At 45.0% G+C, this 18,895-nt stretch overlaps 1 protein-coding gene across 3 annotated transcripts in view; it reads left to right on the top strand.

The window, feature by feature from the left end:
* The first annotated feature begins 790 nt into the window (after positions 1-790).
* Positions 791-18,895, top strand: part of Tbl1xr1 (TBL1X/Y related 1) — a 132,597-nt gene continuing 114,492 nt past the window's right edge. Inside the window, exon 1 of one of the 3 annotated variants that reach the window (XM_076932189.1) lies at positions 791-929. The gene's annotated coding sequence lies outside the window, so the exon portion shown is untranslated. Of the gene's footprint in view, positions 930-1,257; positions 1,408-18,895 lie in introns of those variants that run through there. The other 2 variants (XM_034499999.2, XM_076932188.1) reach the window with 2 other exon arrangements.

Below are 18,895 nucleotides of genomic sequence, written 5' to 3' on the forward strand. Positions count from 1 at the left end.
CCTCCGGGGATCGAGCGGCCGCGGCTCGCAGAATTGCTCCGGGCGAAGGGACCGGAGCGCCACCCAAGCCGCGGGACAGCACAGGCTGCGGGCTCAGGAACTAATGCGCGGCGAGCCCAGCCCCCAGCGCCGCGAGCGAGCCAGGGAGGCTGGGTGGAGGGAGAGCGCAGAGAGTGAAGAAGCCGAGTGTGGAACGGCTAGCCGGCCGCCACCCCCACCGCCGCGCTGCCTCCGCCGCGGCCCCGCCCCTCCGGCGTGCCCCTCCCCCACCCGTGCTCTTCCCCCTATATTTCCCCTCCCAGGTCCCCCTCCCCGCTGAGGTTCCCCTCCCCCATCCCAGGCTCAGGCTCCCTTCCCCCTCGCCTGTCCTACTCTGGGCTCCCTTCCCCCTCCACAGTCCCTTTCCCCACCCCTCCTCCAGGCTCCCCTCCCCCGCACAGCTCTCCTCTTCCACCACCGGGCTCCCCTCCCCCCTCCCGGGTTCCCCTCACTTCCTCCCCTCCCCCTCCGGGCGCGCCCCTCCCCTCGTCTCTCCCCTCCCCCCTCCTCGGGTCCTCCTCCCCTCCCCCTCCTCCCCTCCCCCTCTCCTGTCCCTCCTCCCTCCCCGCGCGCCGGGCGCAGGCCGCTCGGGTTTGTTTTGCTGCGCGGCCGCCGCCGCCGCCGCCGCCGCGGGCCCGGAGCTCATTTGTGCCTGGCTGGTCCCCGCGCTCCCCGGTGCCGAGCCGGAGCCGTTGGCCGCTCGCGCGCTTGGCTCTCTCCCTTAGTAACAGCTCCCCTCCTGCCTCGGTGCTGCGCCCTGCCCCCGCGCCCCTCCCCCGCCGGACCCGCTGCCCGGCTGTCAGCGCCCGCACCCCAGGGCGCCTCGGGGTGCCGTCGGCGGCCAGGAGGGGAGCGCCGCGCGTCCTGGAAGGGACAGCGTCGCCAAGCAGGTGAGCGCGGGTCCGGGGCGGCGGGCGCCGCGAACTTGGCCTGGGCGCGGGGGAGGGGCGGCTGCGCTCACGTGCTGCCCCCCGGGTCCTGGTGGCCGGGCTGCGGGAGGCGCTGGGCCCCGGCGAGCGGGCGTTGGGGGCGCAGGCTGGATGCGGGTCCGCAGCCGCCCTATGCTGGCATAGCGGGGGAGCGGGCAGGGCTCGGGATGGGTGCCTGTCCGCGCTCGGGCGCGCGGGCTGCAGTCGCCCGGTCGCGCACCCCTCGGGCTGTGCCGCGCGGAGACCCCGGGAGGCGGCGGGGACCGCGGGCGGCTGTTGGGGCGCGGGCGGGGGAGGGGCGCGGCCCTGCCTCGCTCGCTCAGGACGCGCGTGTGGGCACCTTGTGCCTGTGGCCTCTCCACAAGGAGGCCCTGGCCACAGCCTCGGTAAAGTTGGGTCAGAAGTGTATACAGTTGGCAAACTTATTGCCAGCTTCCTGGTAAGTTTTGGGGTGGCACACAAGTCACATTATCTTCTGACAGTATAGAGGCCACGTTGTGAATGTTTGCTGTGTGACTTCCTCTTTGCAACCAATGTCTTTTTTTTTTTTTTTTTTTTTTAAACGGGGACTGACTTTCATTAAGTAATTCCATGTTGAAAGGCAGCTCGAGGCGAATCATGCATGTGTTAGAGTGTTCGTTAATTTTGGAAGTTCTCAGTTTGGATTAAATTTAGGTTGTGAAAATGGTGTGTTCTGTGTAACATTTGGCTTGGGTGGTTTTTAAGAAACGCTCTCTTTGTTAGGTTACCCAACACTGAAAATAATTTGGTGATCACACAGAAGTGTTGGAATGTGGCTAAACACTACATTTCTTTAAGAGTCTGGAGTTTTCTTAAAACCTTGGACTTCACTGGCCCCAGGGTGAAGGGTTTTCCTACTTATGCCATTTAGTTAATTAGTGAAGTTTACTGCTGGCTTTCTTGTTTTCCCATATAAGAACCTTATGCTGGTCTAAACAGGTTAATAAGGTACGGTGGATGAAATGATGTGTTATTTCTAGTTTGAATCCTGAGATGGAAATCTCCCCCACTAGTATAAAGTAAGCTCCGTTTTTGGAGCAACAACACAAAGCCCTATCTTACTGACTTGACTTAGCTAAAACGTTCTGCAGGATCTTGATAGTCCATTGAAGGTAGTGAATGAGTTTTGGGTTTCACTGTGTGATTCACGTTCAGTTTTGTTAAATAAGACCAATGCTTATTGGAGCACTTCAGTAATCCTGACTTCCTGGGACTGCGTGTTCTCACCACTTTATTAAGTTTATAGTCTGGGAAAGTAGGGCATCTTTATCTGCACAAAAACACTGTGTATCAGTTGGATTGGATCGTGGGAGTTAATGGCAAACTTCCCAAATTATCACTGAGAGTTCTAGAAACAGTTGGCATTTAGCTGTGGGGGAGGGGTGGTAGGTCGCAGGCGTGCCTGAAAGGAGTTGGGCAGGTCCTGTGTGACCTTCGTGTCTAAGTAGATAGAGGCTTTTCTGCTGCTTTGAATGTTTCTCTCGTAGTTTTGCTGGTCTGCATGGCATAAAGTCAGTAATCATAAACTTTAAACACTCAAATTATTTTTCGTGTTTCCTTTCGTTTGAAGAGTCGGCCCTCTAGAATTTCGGACAAACGCTAATCCTGTGAGGGAAGATAATATGTGTAAAAAGCTAAGCAACTTAATTAACTTGTTAATGACGTCAAAATTCTTGCAGTTCACCCTGTCTTTGAAGCACACTTCCAATCTGTACCTGTTAACATAGGAGACTCCGGTGGTAAATGGAGTGTTTGTTTTGTTTTGCCCCTCCCTCCACGCCCCCCAATATTGGGAATTGAGCCTAGAGTCTCACTGTAGCTACCCCAGGCAAGTGCTCCACCCCTGAGCTACTGCCCAATCTTGAGATTATATTTTGAATTGACTGGTTAAACATTTTAACTTTTTTACATAAACCCAAGAACCTCTTTTGGAACTTGAAGTCTCCTTCCTAATTAAGGTTTTTGCAAGACTGATTATCATAATACCTGTCTGCCAAGAGATCCAGAAATAACTGCTTCCTGTGAAACTGGTAAGCTTTCAAGCTAGTAAGCAGGAAGGAAGCTACTGCTTCATAAACATGGGGTCTCCGATGAAAGGGTGTGACACAAGGACCTTTGAAACTTGAACCTGTTGAGTGCTAGTTCCCATCCGAAGTTTCTCCACATAGTTTCTCAAAACTAGGATGGTTCCTGTGGACATTGACTGAACCCATGTAGATGGAGTTGAAACAGTTTGTTAAGTTTGATACATAAAAACAGAAATGCTTTGGAACTCCTGAGAGAGATGGTGGAAACATTGGCTCTGCTTACAACTGCTTTTCTAGTACATGTGAATTTGACTCATTTTCAGAAATATTTACAGTGTACATCCCTGAAGTGGGAAGAGGAAAGCAGTGAGCAGGAGACTTTTTACATTTTGACCTCATTACCCTGGTCCTTCACTTTGCCTGCTGAACTGCCACCAACAGAGACCAGTGATGATGGTCAGGAGGTCTGACTATGGAACTGCCTGTGGCATCCTACATAGTAAAAGTACAATTAATTGCCCTTTTACCAGAGAGCCAGAAGACAGGGACTCTGCCTGAGCAATCTTCAGGAAGGTGGGAGGCACTGCTGCTGTCATTCAGACATTCAGACTGATCCCCTGTGGTCAGTCTGTAGTGTTGGCTTTCTCTGAGGAGATGGAAAGGAGCTCCAAGGTGTTTATTATTGGCTTCGAAGAAGCCTCCACCCAGGCCTTTTTGACCCTTGTGCCATGCTCTTTCTAGATGACTGTTTATGACACATTTCCCTGCTGCCTTGCCACACTTGCATTTCTGATTTCCTGACAGACTTCTTGTTTCTAATTGGAATGAGCTCTGAGGTACCTCTGTCAGGTGATGGAGTGGTTGGATGAATAGTCTAGGAGTCCTGGCATCTTGCTTAAGCCCTGTAACTGTCTGCTGAGGTGTGGTGTCTTGTCAGTTACTGTTTTTCCTAATAATGTAGCCTCCAAATCCTGGTGGTGGGAAGAGAGTATTAAGAATGGAGAGCAGAGTGTAGCCAACAGTCTACACAACTGAAGGTTACTGCATGTTGTGTTGTGTTGTAGTGGTCTGAGCAAGGGTGCTTTTGATAACTACTCAGTCTCTGTCTCTTTCAGGTGATCTACTTGGAGGGTAGTACTTATGCCTTAAGATTTCCCCTTGTATCACAGAGTTGAGACAACGAAGCTAGATGTGTAATGTTCCGAACAGTGTTTGACACACCACGTATTGCCAGAGTGTCAAACTGTGCATTGGGTTGGGAGGTAGCTTCTTTGTATTACATTTTACTTCTTGTTACTCCTTTCCATGGGGGCATAATGCCATGAAAAGCCCTTGGCAGGTCTGTTTCCTAAGTTCCTGGGCAACATTCTTGAAATGAACAGCATAATTTATTTATTCTCAAAATTAGACTGTACTGTCAACATTTCCTGGGCTCATCCATTTTCTTGGGTGATGTGGATACAGGGCAGTGTGGGGGTCGGTGGGTGAGGTGGGGTACAGGGTTGGTCCCATGCCTTGCTTACTGTCTCTTCTGACAGTTGTGGTTAAGGCTTCAAATTTGGGTGTCCCACTGAAAACAGTTTTCAAGTGTTTAGCTAAAAAGGAATTCTTGAAGCTGAGTTCAGCAGGACTTGCAGTGTGTATTACAGGTAGATGTTTTTCTGCTCTCCGGCTTTGACCAGCTTTGAATCTGCACTCCGTGTCTAAAGCCGCCAAGACAGCTTTCCTCAGGAATACTTGTTTAGGTAGTAGTCCTCGGTGCCACTAATACTGTGTGTCAGTGTGTGAGATCTGTACTGGTGCTTTGACAAGTCCTCGTGACAGTATGAGCAACTGGTACCCTAAATTTAACTGAGGATCAGAGGCTCAGGTGGTGAGCTCTGAGGCCAGTGTCTTCTGGCATTGAGTCCACAGGAAGTCCATGGATGTGAGAGAGTTTTGTTTAGCCTTTGTGTTACTGTCTTTCTGAACAGATTTGTTCTCTTATCTACTGTAACTGACAGTGTCAATTGTTTAACTGATTTTCATCCGTTAGGTACCCCCTGGAAAACCCAAAATGGTTGCCTCTTGCCAACTGTCCTACCAAGGTCATGGGCTTCAGCCTGGCTTTTAGGGCTCTTTTTGACCTGTTCCACCTTCCCATGCTCCTCTCTGGCAGCTGAACTCCTGCCTGCCTCTCAGATCTTACAGCTCTGTCCCCGTTACCACTTCAATTTTGTCATGCCCTCCCTTTCCCTTGGCTTTTCCCCCTAGTTTTAGCTCCAGGTCTTGACAAGTGTCTTTTGCAGTCATGACACGTTCTCTGGTTCCATTGCATTTGATGCCTGGAGCAGCCCCTTCCCTCTTTTGCTTTCTTTGTGTAGGTAGGTCATGTTGTACCATGGTGTGCTGCTGTGTCTCTGCCTCTGAGGGGAAGACATGTTTTACTTAGAGAATTTGTTGAAGCTCTTGATTATTGTATCATGAGCTCAAATATTATTTTCATGAAAAAAAATCGGTTGTTTCTGTTAGGCCTGTGTTACAGTGAGCACTGATGTCTCTGCCCGTGGCATTGATGTACCAGAATCCTCAGTCTCACTTAGACTTCCTGGGCCTACGTAGTTTTATTATAGACTCGGGACTGTTCTGTCATTGCAGTTTTTATGCTGCTGGGAGTGGACAAGGGAGAAAACTTGGTTCATTCTTAGTGTTCAGTGAAAGTGGATAGGTTTGTGTCCTGTGCTCCAGATGGTTTCTCTGTGTAACCCTGGCTGTCTTAGAACTTGCTCTGTAGACTAGGCTAGCCTTGAACTCAGATCTGGTTGGGAGAACATCCACCTACCACTGCCTTCTAAGTGACAGAGATCAAAGGTGTGCACTAATCTTGCCTGGCTAGGTTTGTTCTTTGACCTGGAATAGTACCTGCAGTATTAAGGGAGAATGTGAGTCCAGTTAGGAATTGTGTCACCTAATCAACTCTGTCCCATTGCACATGCTGACTGCTTTTTACCTGAAGTGCCTAGGACTCAGAAATGTTTTGGATTTTTTTTTTTTAACTCAGGTTTTTCCATGTGCATCATGGGATCTTGGCCATGGAATGGAGTCTGAACCTGAAGGTTACTTTTGTCTCCTGTGCACCTTGTAGCACAGCATAAAGTAATGTCATATTTTATTTAGTGTTGCCTGTCTTGTCACCTGAGGTTGGGGTGGAGTTTGGGTCTGGCTGATGCTTATACGCTTTTGGATTTTTGGAGTATTTCAGATTGTGGTCTTTCTAATTAGCAATGTTCAACGTCTGTATGCCAATAAGATGCTTAAAAGTTTGGCCTTTGTGTGTGTTGAGACGGGCTCTCATTCTCCTGTAGCCTAGGCTTCCTTTGAACTGAGCACAGCCGAGGCTGGTCTCGATCTGTTTTCCACTTCTGCATTGTTGCTGTTTGATGTTGCCAGTTTGGCTGTTGTTCCCTTTAAAGATGTACAGGACTTTGCTTTCTAGATGCTTTTTATTTCTTTGGAATGTGTATGTATATTTTGGTATGCATTTGGGTAGTTTCACTAGTATATAGCATATATATACTAGATGTATAGTCTGGTCAGGAACTTGCAGTAGTCCTGCCTCTGCCTCCTGAGCGGCACCACCACATCCTGCCAGCATTTAATCGTTTTGGCCTTTTAACACAGGCTTCCTCAGCCTTATACCTAAATAAACTTGTGTTTTTAGCTTTCTTTGATTAGAACATTCTGATGAACACTGGAGCTTGATTTGAACCATCATTTTTAACATGCTGGCATTTAACGTAGGTCTGCTATTCAGGGTACCTGTGTGTGATCTACCAGAAGACCCTTGTCTTCGTCATCTTCTCTCTGGAGGTTTTTATGGCACAACAGTGCTGTATTCATTCTAACCCACGAGGGTAATGGATGCTAAAGGCAATTAATTGATTTGATGTTACGTCCTTTCAAAATGTCTAATTTAGAGTTTAAAAATGTGTGCTTTCCAGCATGATTTTGAGTGAACAAAATGAGTTGAGCGCTGCTTGGGAACTGTAGCTCAGAATGTGCTGCACACAGCATGCATGACCTCTACAGCACAGAGAGCCCAAAGGAAGGAGGAAACTGGGTGCTGGTGAGTGGGCAGCAGGCAGTGGAACTGTGGAGTCTGCCGCTTGGGCAGACTGTGTTTCCTTGAGGAGCTAGCTAGGAGAGAACTTGGGGAAGTCAGACATGATTGTTCTAGCATACTTAATATTTTCTTCCTGTGGTTTAGAGACAATGTATTCTGTAGCACTGTTTGACCTTGAACTCCCGATCCTTCCAACTACCCGGGATACAGATGTGTCTACCAGGTCTGGCTTTAGTAATTATGTGAAACTACTCTGGATGTTCAAACTTGTCCTCCTTCCTACATATCTTGTGTAATCCTGACTGGCTTTGAACTCTGATTCTCCTGCCTCTGTCTCCCAAATGCTGGGACTATAGGTTCAGGCACCATGCACGCACGACCTGTTCTTTTTCTATATTTTAAGTAAAGATGTAGTTAGAAAATTTAATTAATAAGTGAATTTTACTTTTTAGGAATTAGACTGTAATCTGCTTGTTTCCCCCCCACCCTCTCACTGAGCTGAATTCCGTGTAGTCCTGGTGGGATGGCCTCTTTCTGGATGCCTAGCTGAGGATGATCTTGGCTTCTGCCTTTAAGTGCTGGGTTTACAAAAGGGCACTGAATAGTCTGTTCATGCACTTCACGGGTTCCCCCCCCCCAACCCCCCCATGCTGGATAGCCTAGCACTTGGGGCCTTTGTATTCCCTCTGAGGTCAAAGGTATTAGTGGTTTCTTTCTTCTCTATGCTCTAGGAGTTAGTGTGAGTGAAGAGACAATCAGTGACTCTTTAGAAGGTTTACAGACTTGTACCATATTACTCTGTGTTTACTTGAATGTGGCAGCATTTTATATGCATCCAGTGCTAAGCCAAGATTTACCTTGGCTCTCAATTAGAACTATTATTATTTTTTACATTTATGATGTGTGCACTCCCACAGCTACTGCATGCCTGTGGAGGTTGACTTCTGAAAGTCAGCTCTCCTTCCCTCTTGGTGCATCTGGGTGTTGGATTCAGGGCTTCAGGCCTGGTGGCAAGTGCCTCTTTGCCCATGAAGTATCTTTCCAGCCCTTTTATTTCTTCTTGCCAGGGATTGAGCCCAACAGATGGTTAACACCCTACCCCCCATACAAACCATGGTTACAGAGGGGAAATCATTTAGCTTCTGTAAATTTGTATCAAGGTAATGAACTGAAGTACTTACTACCTGAAGTTTTCTCACTCAACTAATGATTGTTAGTATGCTCAGTATGTCACTTCTGTGTTGAGATGTGAGTCTTTCAGTTAAAAATAGTAAACATTTATTTTGTGTGTGAGTATCAGCGCGTATGTGTGTGTGTATGTGTGTGTGTGTTGTACTGTGTGGAGGTTAGGACAAACTGCAACAGACAGTTTTGTTCTTCTACCATGTAGGTTCTAGGGATAGGTCTCAGCCATTTTGCCAGCTCCAAGTTGGTTATTTTGTTTCAGAGACAAAGGCTCATGTTAACCCAGTGGGTCTTATTATATAGCTCATGCTGGTGTCTTGAGCTGCTGGATTCTTCTGTTTCCCAAATGCTGGGATTGTAGGCATGTATTAGCATGCTCAGCTCTCTTATAAAATTCCACTTTACCAGAATGTATATTTATTTAAGTTAGAGGACAACCTGGTAGAATCAGCTCTGCTTCCATGTGTGTCCTGGGAATTGAATTCAGATCTTTAGGGTTGGTAGTGAACCTGTTGAACCATCTTGCAGCCTCCAATTAAGCATTTTTTAATGTTCTAGACTGATTGTAGTTGCCGTTAATTCCAGGGAGGGTGGCAGAGACAGGTGGATCTCTAAGTTCAAGGTTAGCCTGGTCTACAAAGCCAGTGAGACCTTGTCTAAATAAATAAATAAATAAAGAAAGAAAGAAAGAAAGAAAGTAAAAAAAAAAAAGGGAAAAGAGACTCTTAATTTGGATAATTAGAAGAGGGAAGGGCCAGACTTGGTAGCTCAGATCTATAATTTCCAAATTCAGGAGGTGCAGGCAGGAGTATTGCCTGTTCAGGCTATCCTGGGCTGTATGGCAAACATGCAAACCTTTAAGGAGACCTGTATTTTTTCCCCACCTTTCCATTCAGTTCTGAAAGAGCTACATCCATTCATTTCCTGTAGCACTTGATATTTATTCCTCAGATTCATTGGCAGAATTAGAGTGTTATGTGATGGAATGTGTTGGAATATTTTTGTTGTTGGGTTTTGTTTTTGTTTCAAGACAGGGTCTTACTATATGCAACTCTGGTTAACCTGGAATTTGTTGTGTGGACCAGGCTGGTCTTGAACTCACAGAAATCCACCTGTCTCTGCCTCACAGATGCTGAGTAAATGGCCTGTGCCACCACACTACATGCTGGTATTTATTGTAGCTGGATCTTTTTTAAAGTTGATAAATAGAAATAAAAAGTTCTATTGTCCAGAAAGACCTCAGTATTCTTATTTCAAAAACATTGCTTCATCAGAAGTTTGTTAATCAGGTGAAAACCAATTCTCTTAGGCTGGTAGCAGGTTTAGTATTATGCTAATCTTTGGTTTGGTGGGATTGCGTTGCTGTGTGGAATCTGTGTGAATCTTATATAACATGGGAACTATATTGACTCCATGAAGACATTAGATTTCTAGTCTGCTTTTGGTTGCAGTTGCTATCACGTAGAGCTATGTCACTTGTACTTATCCATTAGTAAGTAATTTAGATTGCTGATGCAGGGGCTCACTTTCCAGTTATCTGTGTTATCTCATTTTCAGCTTAAGCTGGAGTAACTTGAATGTTCTGTTCTCATGCTAAGATTGCTGCCCTTATGAGATGTATGTCAGCCTTCCTGAGGCAGTGCCCTCTCTTGAGCAGTAACTAGAGACTAGACAGGGTCTGTTGGCATTGGCAGCAGACTTTACTCTAGCACGTTACTGTGCTGAAGAGCTGGCTCCAGGAAGTGCTGGCTTGATTCCTGTCCCTCCTATTTATCTGTGGATGGTTTTGTGAGATCATGTGACTATTCCAGTTGGTTTGCACATCTGGAAGTGGAAGTAAAGGATTAGCTCTTTGTTCATGGATTGGCTGTGAGGATCGAAATAAGAATGCATGTAAAGGAGTCAGCACGGGGCTGGCAAGGAGTTCTCGGTTGGTGTTGGCTGCTGCCTCACACCCTTTAACATTAAAAGAGATGTTTTTAAAATATGTGTTTGTGCTGAGTGTAGGTTTGTGGATAGGAGTACAGTCCTCAGGCTGGAGAAGGGTGTCCAGTATCGTGGAGCTGCAGTCACATGTGTTTGTGAGCTGCCTGATATGGATGCTGAGAGCTGAACTCTGGTCCTCAGCAAACCATCTTTATAGCCTGCTGCCCTTTGTCTGGGAAGTAGCAGTGTAGTGGAGAAGATTGGGCAGTGTAGAGTGTTGCTGTGTTTGAAATATGTAGGGTTTTTTTTTTTTTTGTTGTTGTTGTTGATTTTTTTTTTTTTTTTTTTTTTGAGGCAGGTTCTTGGGTAGCCCAGATTGACAAATGGTTATACAGTAGAGATTAACCTTGATACTCTTTGCCAAGTGCCTGAGCTTATAGCAATCTAAAACCATGCTTGTTCCAGATGTGCTGCTTTATGTAGTGTTTGGTGACACTGATGTTTCAGGAGGAAAGTCACCACCTTAGTAAATAAGTAAGTCGCTCAACTTTCTCCAGACCTGGGTCAGTCATTTCCCATGTATTTATAAATGTCAGGAAAAACTTATGACGTGATTGGTATTCATAGAAGCCTGGACGAAACGACACGGTTTGCGTGTGCAGAAGTAACTGAAATAACTAAGCACACAGGGGTTGTTAACAGGGTACAGTCATTTTCCATACTTCTCCCCTAGGCTTGACTGCATTTTCCCCCATATCTCTACCTCTTACTTCTCAACTTGATGTGCACTCCCTTCCATTCCCCTTCCCCATCTAAATTCACCTTTTGAACCCTAATTACTTCAATTTCTGCTACTCATATACAGGTTGGTGTGAGTTCGGCCAGTGGAGCATTGTTGACCTACCCCTAAATACAACTGACTCCCTCTCCCAGAAGTTACCAGCTGTCATTATTAACTCACTTAGGGGTGGTGGCTGACTAGCCTCTATGCCTTCTGTACTGGAATGTTGCCTGTCCTTGGTAATTTTGCATGTCTTACATAGGCAGCCACAGCAGCTGAGAATTTATGAGGGCATCAGTCCTGTCGTGTTTAGAGACACTATTTAGCATAGTCTTGCTGAACCTCTGCTTCTTCTGCTTCTTGCAGTCTCTCCCCACCCACTTGTTCTTGCTGTTCCCTGAACTCTGGGAACCCATGTATGGTTGAATACTCCACAGATCTTCTCTATATTCTGACCAGCTGTGCAATAATTATCATCTACTTCGTAAAGAAGCTGTCTCTCTCATAAGGTCTGAGTGCTGCACTAATATGTGGGTACAGATGTATGTATCTAGAGCTGCTTTGATATTATGTCCATTTAGCAATGTAATAGTATTACCACCCCTGGGGTTTAGAACTCTGGAGCCATGGGTTCTTGGCCAAACTTAGAGTGCCAGATAGAAGTTTCTTCCTGTGGAGCTAGCCCTGAAACCAGTTAAAGGAAGAAAGGAAAAGAAACAAAGCTACTTGCTACCCTGTAACATGATGTGCCAGGCTTGGACCTATAGTGCTTGGCAGTACTGTAAAAGTGAGCAAGCAGGGAGAAAGCGTCATTCCTCCATGTCCTATGACCATTCTTTTTAAACCTATAAATTGATTATAATTAAAGATATTTTATTATTAATTCAGTGAACTTGGGAACTGTGGATCTGAGGTAATATTGAAATATAATTTTCTATGTTTATGAGTTTATCATCAGTGTTCAGAATAGGAAGAAATTTGACATTCTTATTGGTAGAACACAGACAAATAAATTATGGTCATATTTATTGTTCCATGCCCTTGATTTTTTTTTTTTTTTTAATGTAGCTCAGGCTAGTCCTGAGCTTCTTCCCTCAGCCTCCTGAGTGTTGGCATCATAGGTGAGTCACTGTGCCAGGCTTTCTGGAGTCTGTGAGCTGTCACTTGTTTCTAGACCAGATGTCTGCAGACATGTCTTAATGCAGTTAGTTGGCTATTTGTAATCAGGTAGGGCCTTCCTGAGGACACTTGTCTTACCAGTGTTTTACCTGGAGCCTCTGATGAAGTAGAAACTGCAGACTCTGCTCATACTGAATTGGTGAGGCTTTCCAAATGATGTGAGGGGGTTTCTGGGCCTTCTAGAACTTTGTCTTTTGTCTCTTTGAAGGTCATATATGCCCAGAAAAGAATCTAGCAGTTCCTTGCTCCTCAGACTCGTGTGTTCAAAGTATTAGATTATCAGGCCTGCTTGGGTGTCCTGTTTTGCAGGTTGGGCTACCTCTAGAATCTTTTTTTTTGGGGGGGGGGGGGGGTTGGAGCAGCTTAGATATGCTGTTAAAATCAGGAATATTCCCAAAACCAGAGTAAAGAAGACTTGGACCTGAAGTTACTAGTTATAGCTGATTGAGTCATTGTCTCCTGGTTTGTGTTGGTTCCTAACTCTGTTCTTTGTAATGTGGTTCCCTGCTAAACCATTTCTCTTTCGTTCTGGTCTTCATGTGAGTTCTTGGTCCACTATATACCTCAGGTGGCTTGCTCTTTCACTGTGATGTACTTGGGGGGCTTTGAGGCTGTGCAGTACAAGTAATTAATTCTGTCTCCTGCTGGCTCTTGAGTCATTTGCTATGTCATGGAAGGAACTTGACTTTCTTCACGGGTCTGTGTTGAATGTTGGCTGATGGTAGAGCCCTTTCATTTCATGGTTATGAGTGGCAACAAAACGATGGAAGAAAAAAGAGCCGGGCGGTGGTGGTGCACGCCTTTAATCCCAGCACTTGGGAGGCAGAGACAGGTGGATTTCTGAGTTTGAGGCAGCCTGGTCTACAGAGTGAGTGCCAGGACAGCCAGGACTACACAGAGAAACCCTGTCTCAAAAAACCAAAAAAAAAAAAAAAAAAAAAAAAAAAAAAAAAAAAAGAAATAAAGAAAAAAACAAAAAAGAGAGGGTCAAGGTTGGGAGAAATAGAAGTAGCTCTTACGGTTGTGAGCTGGCCACGTCCTTAGCTGCTGATGCATACTTCCTAGATAATCCAAAACTTTGGCTACTGGAGATGTGTGGAGTAGAGGGATGTGCAGGGTAAGAAGTTAACTAGGCTGTCAGGATCTGGCGTTTTCAAATAATCCTTCAGAAGAGAACATCTTGATTATTTCTTTAGAACCAGATCTGCATTTGAGAAGACAGGGCTTCCCCTTTACAAATGAACTAAAGTGATTGCCACAATACTTCATTTATATTTTCAAAGAAGTAAAAGTTCACCAGTAACTTTTAAATTAGGAAGGAGAATGCAGTGAGAAGTGTGTGCTGCCACTTTGTCCTGGCGTTGGTCTGCGTAGCAGAGGGAGGGAGGTGTTCCTTTGGGCACTTCGTTTTGTAGTCTCCTGTGGGTAGCTTGACTCCTTGCAGCTGTACTCCGCTTGCTTGTGGATGTGCTTTTGCACTTGTTAATTCTCAATCTCTTTACTTTTGGGGCAGCTCTTGTGCAGAGCAGGCTGCCTTGCTTCATGACTACTTTGTCTTTGTTGTGTTTCTTGTCAGATGACTCAGTCTGGTGGCTGCATACCCTGGTAGGTTGTTCCCTCTGTTTGGACAAAGTGGCACAGATGATTTCTACAAGGTTTTGAGAAGTGCCTGCTCTCCCTTGACCCCCAGTCTGAGACAGTAGTTTACTGTTATCTTTAAGCAAACGCTGTGATGTCAGCCAGTGAGGTAAGTTTGGTTACCTCCAGGACTCATAGCCTGAGTTGAGTCGTTAGGACTCACATGTTAGGATGAGAGAAACTACTTCTGGAAGATGTCCTCTGACCTGCACTTGTGCAAGGTGGCACTTCCTGCTCACCTGCACATATGCCATCACACATATGTGTACATGGTGTAACTTAATGGCTGTGATTTGAAGCTGCCAGAGGGTTCAATTGTCAGTATGGATAGTGGGAGGAAAGCTGCTGAGTTCAGGAATAAAGGAAAGTTTGGAATCATTTAATTTACTAACTTCCTTTCCTTGCAAGATACTGCATATTTCTCATGGGTTTAAGTAGAATGGAAATTGGAGGACAAGCTCAGAAGAACGGTTCAGGGTGTGGAAGACGGGGAAGCTCTGCGACTGCACCAAGGCCGCTGCTCTGGCTTCCTTCTGCACTCTGGCCTCCCTGTCCTTGTTTTGCCTGAGGATCCACAGTACTGCTCACGAACTATAGCAGCTCAGGAGGCCAGAGAGCTCTTCCTTTTCAGGGCTTGTTTGGCTGGCCATCTTTTCAGTGTCTTCCCCCCACCCCCACCTTTGCCTTTTTGAGAGAGAGCCCTACACTGTAGCCCTGCTGGCCTGGAAAATGATGTGTAGACCAGTCTGGCCTCATACTCGGTTATGCCACTGTCCCAGCTTCTGCCTCCCTGGTGCTGGGATTGCTTCTAAGAGCTCCAGGCTTTTTGTCTTAACTACATCGGTCCCCCCCCCCCCCCCCCCCCCCGGGATTGGATTCTGCTCAAGTTCAGCAGTCTCAAACAGTTTGGTTTTTGTTTTTCTACCTGAGATTAAACATTTTTTCTCATGAGAAATTAGCCACTAAAATTTCTACTAGTGTTTTAATTTGGATTGTTAACTTTGGTAATGTTTGTCTGAAAGTTGTGTAAGGGTCCATGATTTGCTAAAGAATGATACCCCAGACTCAAATAGTATGGAAATGCAGAGTGTTTTATTCTATAGAGGTCCAGCATGCTGGGTTCTCCCGTTATCAGAATAGAGAGCTTGCAGGTCTGATTTAAAGCACATTAGGGAATTCCAGGGTAGGTGGCCCTTATGTTAATCTGTTGGGTCCCCTCTCTAAGAACATTGCATTATGGGGTATGGAGGCTGGGGGATGTCTGGAAACTGCTGCTGACCCCTTTGTCCTTGCCTCAGGTCAGGTGGTGGGCAGTTTCTGAGGCCTGGACTAGCCTGGAATTGCCCAGTTCTTGGAAACAGATTTAGACCCAGTCTCCTTAACTGCCAATTTGAAGCCTGTTAAGGACTCAGCCTAGCCTCTTCAGTTGTATGGGTTTTCAGTGTTTCATTTTTTCTGTTTTAAATTCCTATTGTCTTCAGCATTTGATTTTCCATAAACTGAAGTTTTCCACCAGTCTGAGTTGTGTTGAGAATATGTAGCAGAAATACCTTCATGTGTTGTTGTGTGGCATTGTGGAGATGTTTGTTGGCATTTTCTATTTTCTCAAACGGGCCACAATCTGTAATCTCAACAAGGATTGCAGCAGGAGGATTGCAACCAATAGCTAGCCTATTGAGTCCTGGATAGCCATGGATAAATGGTGATATTTGGTCCCCAAAATTCAGTCAACAAATAAAAAGGCTGAGTATGGTGGTTCACACATGTAATGCTAATGTTTTGGAGATGGAAGCAGGAGAATCAGAAATTGAAGCTTAAAATGGATTGACTTTTATTGCGGGCTATGTTAGAGCTCTTTACGAAGCTGGCATTCAGGGTGGGCTGGAGGAGGGGAGATTACATTGGTAGTTACATAATGGTTGTAGCTAGTTCTCAGTAGTTGAATCAAACTGGAAAAAAATAGGCAAAGGGATAGTTGAAGAACTAAAATAGTTGTGCTAAAATTTCAGCAAGTTACATTTCATTTCTTTCAATCTAGATATTTCATCATTCAGTAATAGGAGGTGGGCTAAAACCCCCAGTTTTATTGACAGAGGTTACGTTTACCTATTTACCTGGGAGGTGGTGGTGTTTAACTCTGATCTCCTTTCTAAGGTTGGCAGTGAGTCATAATGCAGGTGAGTTGTGCTATAGAAGCCCAAAGCAAGCTTTCAAAAGGGTTTATTCAAGCAGGGGCCTCATCAACATAGGGAATACAACACTTTCACTGAGTTATTCCCTTAGGGAAGAACAGCAGGGCTGGTACCAGGAATGTCTTGACACAACAGTCTAGCTGTTTTCACTCCTTCATAATGGTCTGGTCCTTACTGCCTTTAAAGTATAATGACAGTACCTGGAAAATTCCTGCAGGACTCTGAGCAGTGTAGCTGGAGAAGGGATCCCATTGTTGCATTAGAATTTGTTGCTCCAGAGTGCTGGAGGAGATGAGCTTGGGGACTGACAGGGGTAGCCATTTATAGCGGGAAGGCTGGATGTTACTTAAGATTGCCATTTACTCCGAAGTGACATTTATCTCTTCAGCTCTGTCACCCAGCTTTTTCAAATGAACCTGTTTTAAGATGAAGACCGAAGATTCTCTTTTGATAACATGTGTGATTTTCTTCAGTTTGTGTAGGGAGTAGGGGCTGATGGGGTCTGTGCTCAGAAGAAGCTCCACAGTAGGGATATGAGGGGGAAGGCAGCAAGTTCTTTATACAAATATTGGGGACATTGTAATTTTTGAGGAATAAAATCTAAGATTTATTCTGAAACTTTAATCCCAGTACTCAGAGGGAGAAACAGGTGATCTTTCTGTGAGTCTGAGGCCTGCCAGGACTAGAGAGAGAGAGAGAGAGAGAGAGAGAGAGAGAGAGAGAGAGAGAGAGAGCCTGTCTTGAAAGAAAAAAGATTTATTCTATTTATTTTATGGTATGTGTCTGTGTTTATTTTTGTGTGTACTTTTGTGCATGTGCATACAGCTGCTCATGGAGGCCAGAGGCTTCAGTGCCTCCTCTGGAGCAGGAGTTAAGCTGCCTGTCGTGGGTTTTAGCAACCAGACTTGAGTTTTCTATATGAACAGTACATGCCCTTAACTGCTGAGCCATCTCTCCAACCCTCTTTACTCTATATTTAAATAATTTCTGTGTGTAAAAAACTTTTAAGAAAATATTCAGTTCACCAAAGTAAAATGAGTTGCTGTGTAAAATAAGCTTGCTGAGACCTAAGGCATTTAATTTTTTTCTTCTTTTTTTTTGGGGGGTGGGGTGGGGGTGGGTTACTTTATTCCATGGTGGCCAGCACCTTTGTAGTCTAGGCTAAGTGCAAGGTGGTGGTGGTCGATCCTCTTGTTCCCTTTCCCTTACTTGTGGGATGTGCACAGTGAGCCACCACACCTGGCTGCCTCCTTTGAATTCTCTTGCTTTGTTTTTACCACCCAGGAGTATGACTTATCCTTGACATTTCATTATTCTCAGCCCTTTAATTACATATATGATTTAAACATGTTGGTCAGATTACATGGAAGATGTATGGTACTGAAACATTTCTCAGATACCTCAGTTAAAATTAGCAGTAAAGATTCATAGAGAAACTTGTATTCGTTCGTTTCATGAGGAGAATTAGTCACATCCTCTCAAACTATAGAGTCTACTAAAAGAAATACCAACCAAACCCATGACTGTGAATGCTGTTTTTCTCTAATGCATAATTGGCAGGACGGTTTTGAAAATTAAACTGTTTAAAAATAAGGTTTCACCTTGCTCTGTGTACGTTTTAAAACATTGTATTAAAATATATTAAATAATTGGAGAAAATGCTATTTGTATTTGTAATTTTTAAAGCAAAATCACTTTATTTATAGGTGTGTAAAACTTTACTGAAAGTTTCCAGAGATGGCCTCTCTAAGACAATGATAGTCTGCACTTGGTGAAAGTATTTCTGAGCAGAGAGCAGAGGGACCTGTGAGTGATAAGGTCAGGAACAGTGGACATGGCGTAGACCTACCTACTTGGGTTTCTCTTGCAAGTGCTTTAGTTTCTGTCTTAAGGGTACAGGGAAGGAGCCCAGCGAGGGTGCAGGCAGGAGAGCTTCTGCCCTGCCAGAGGGCATTTTCTGTGAGAGGGAATTGGGAGGACTGGATTGTTTTAAGCAGAGCAGCAGACCTTCAGCTGGGTACCTAGTGTGCGGTGGAGAAGGGACACTAATTCTGCAGAGTAAGGAAGTTCATTTGGTACAGTGTGTGGAGGACGTGCATGAGGGACATGTTCTGGCTATATTATAACCTGTGTTCTGATGTCTGCAGACACCATTGGGGTCCTACCAGCCTCTGTTGAATACTTCCATAGCACGCCCCTCATTAAATTAACTCAGTGAATCACAAAATAAAACAAAAAAGACAAGACTGTGGGAAAGTCTCTTAGAGGGAAGAGCTAGTGTGGGCTGGAGTTTACAAGTGGTTGGCTGGGAAGGTGGTTGCTTGGTGAGGCTGAGCCAGGCTGTATTGCTGGGGCCCTTATTGCTGGACCTTGCTCACCTCTCTTTGCTGGAGATACCAAAGTAGTTAAAGATTACTATCGCATGAATATCTAAAATAATTCTCAATCAAATAATAGAAGTTTTAGATTTAATAGGTAAATTCAGAAGTAGTTGGGATTTTATTTTTTATATTTAGATAATTTAAAAAAGTGTGTTGATACTGTGATAAAAATGCACAATTCTATAGACAGAGGGCATGGTGGACGCCTATGTACAGGGGCACCAGGAGGCAGGGAGACTGATCATTCAGGGAGTTGTATTTTGGAGCATTTAGAGAATTATTATTTCTTAACTTCTTTCATTTTAATTTTTATTTGAAATACACTTCTTAGAATTTTGCGCAAACGTGGGCAGTTAAATACAGTTTTATAGAAAAGGTTCATGGGCTCTCTGTCTCATTGAAGAAAAACAAAGGGGATCCTTTTTAATTTAATTAAAATATAATTACATTATTTCTCTGTCTTATCCATGCTCCTCCTTCTCCCACCATGTTTTG

The sequence above is a fragment of the Arvicanthis niloticus genome, chromosome 4 (assembly GCF_011762505.2).
Source record: "Arvicanthis niloticus isolate mArvNil1 chromosome 4, mArvNil1.pat.X, whole genome shotgun sequence".
Classification (NCBI taxonomy): Eukaryota; Metazoa; Chordata; class Mammalia; order Rodentia; family Muridae; genus Arvicanthis; species Arvicanthis niloticus.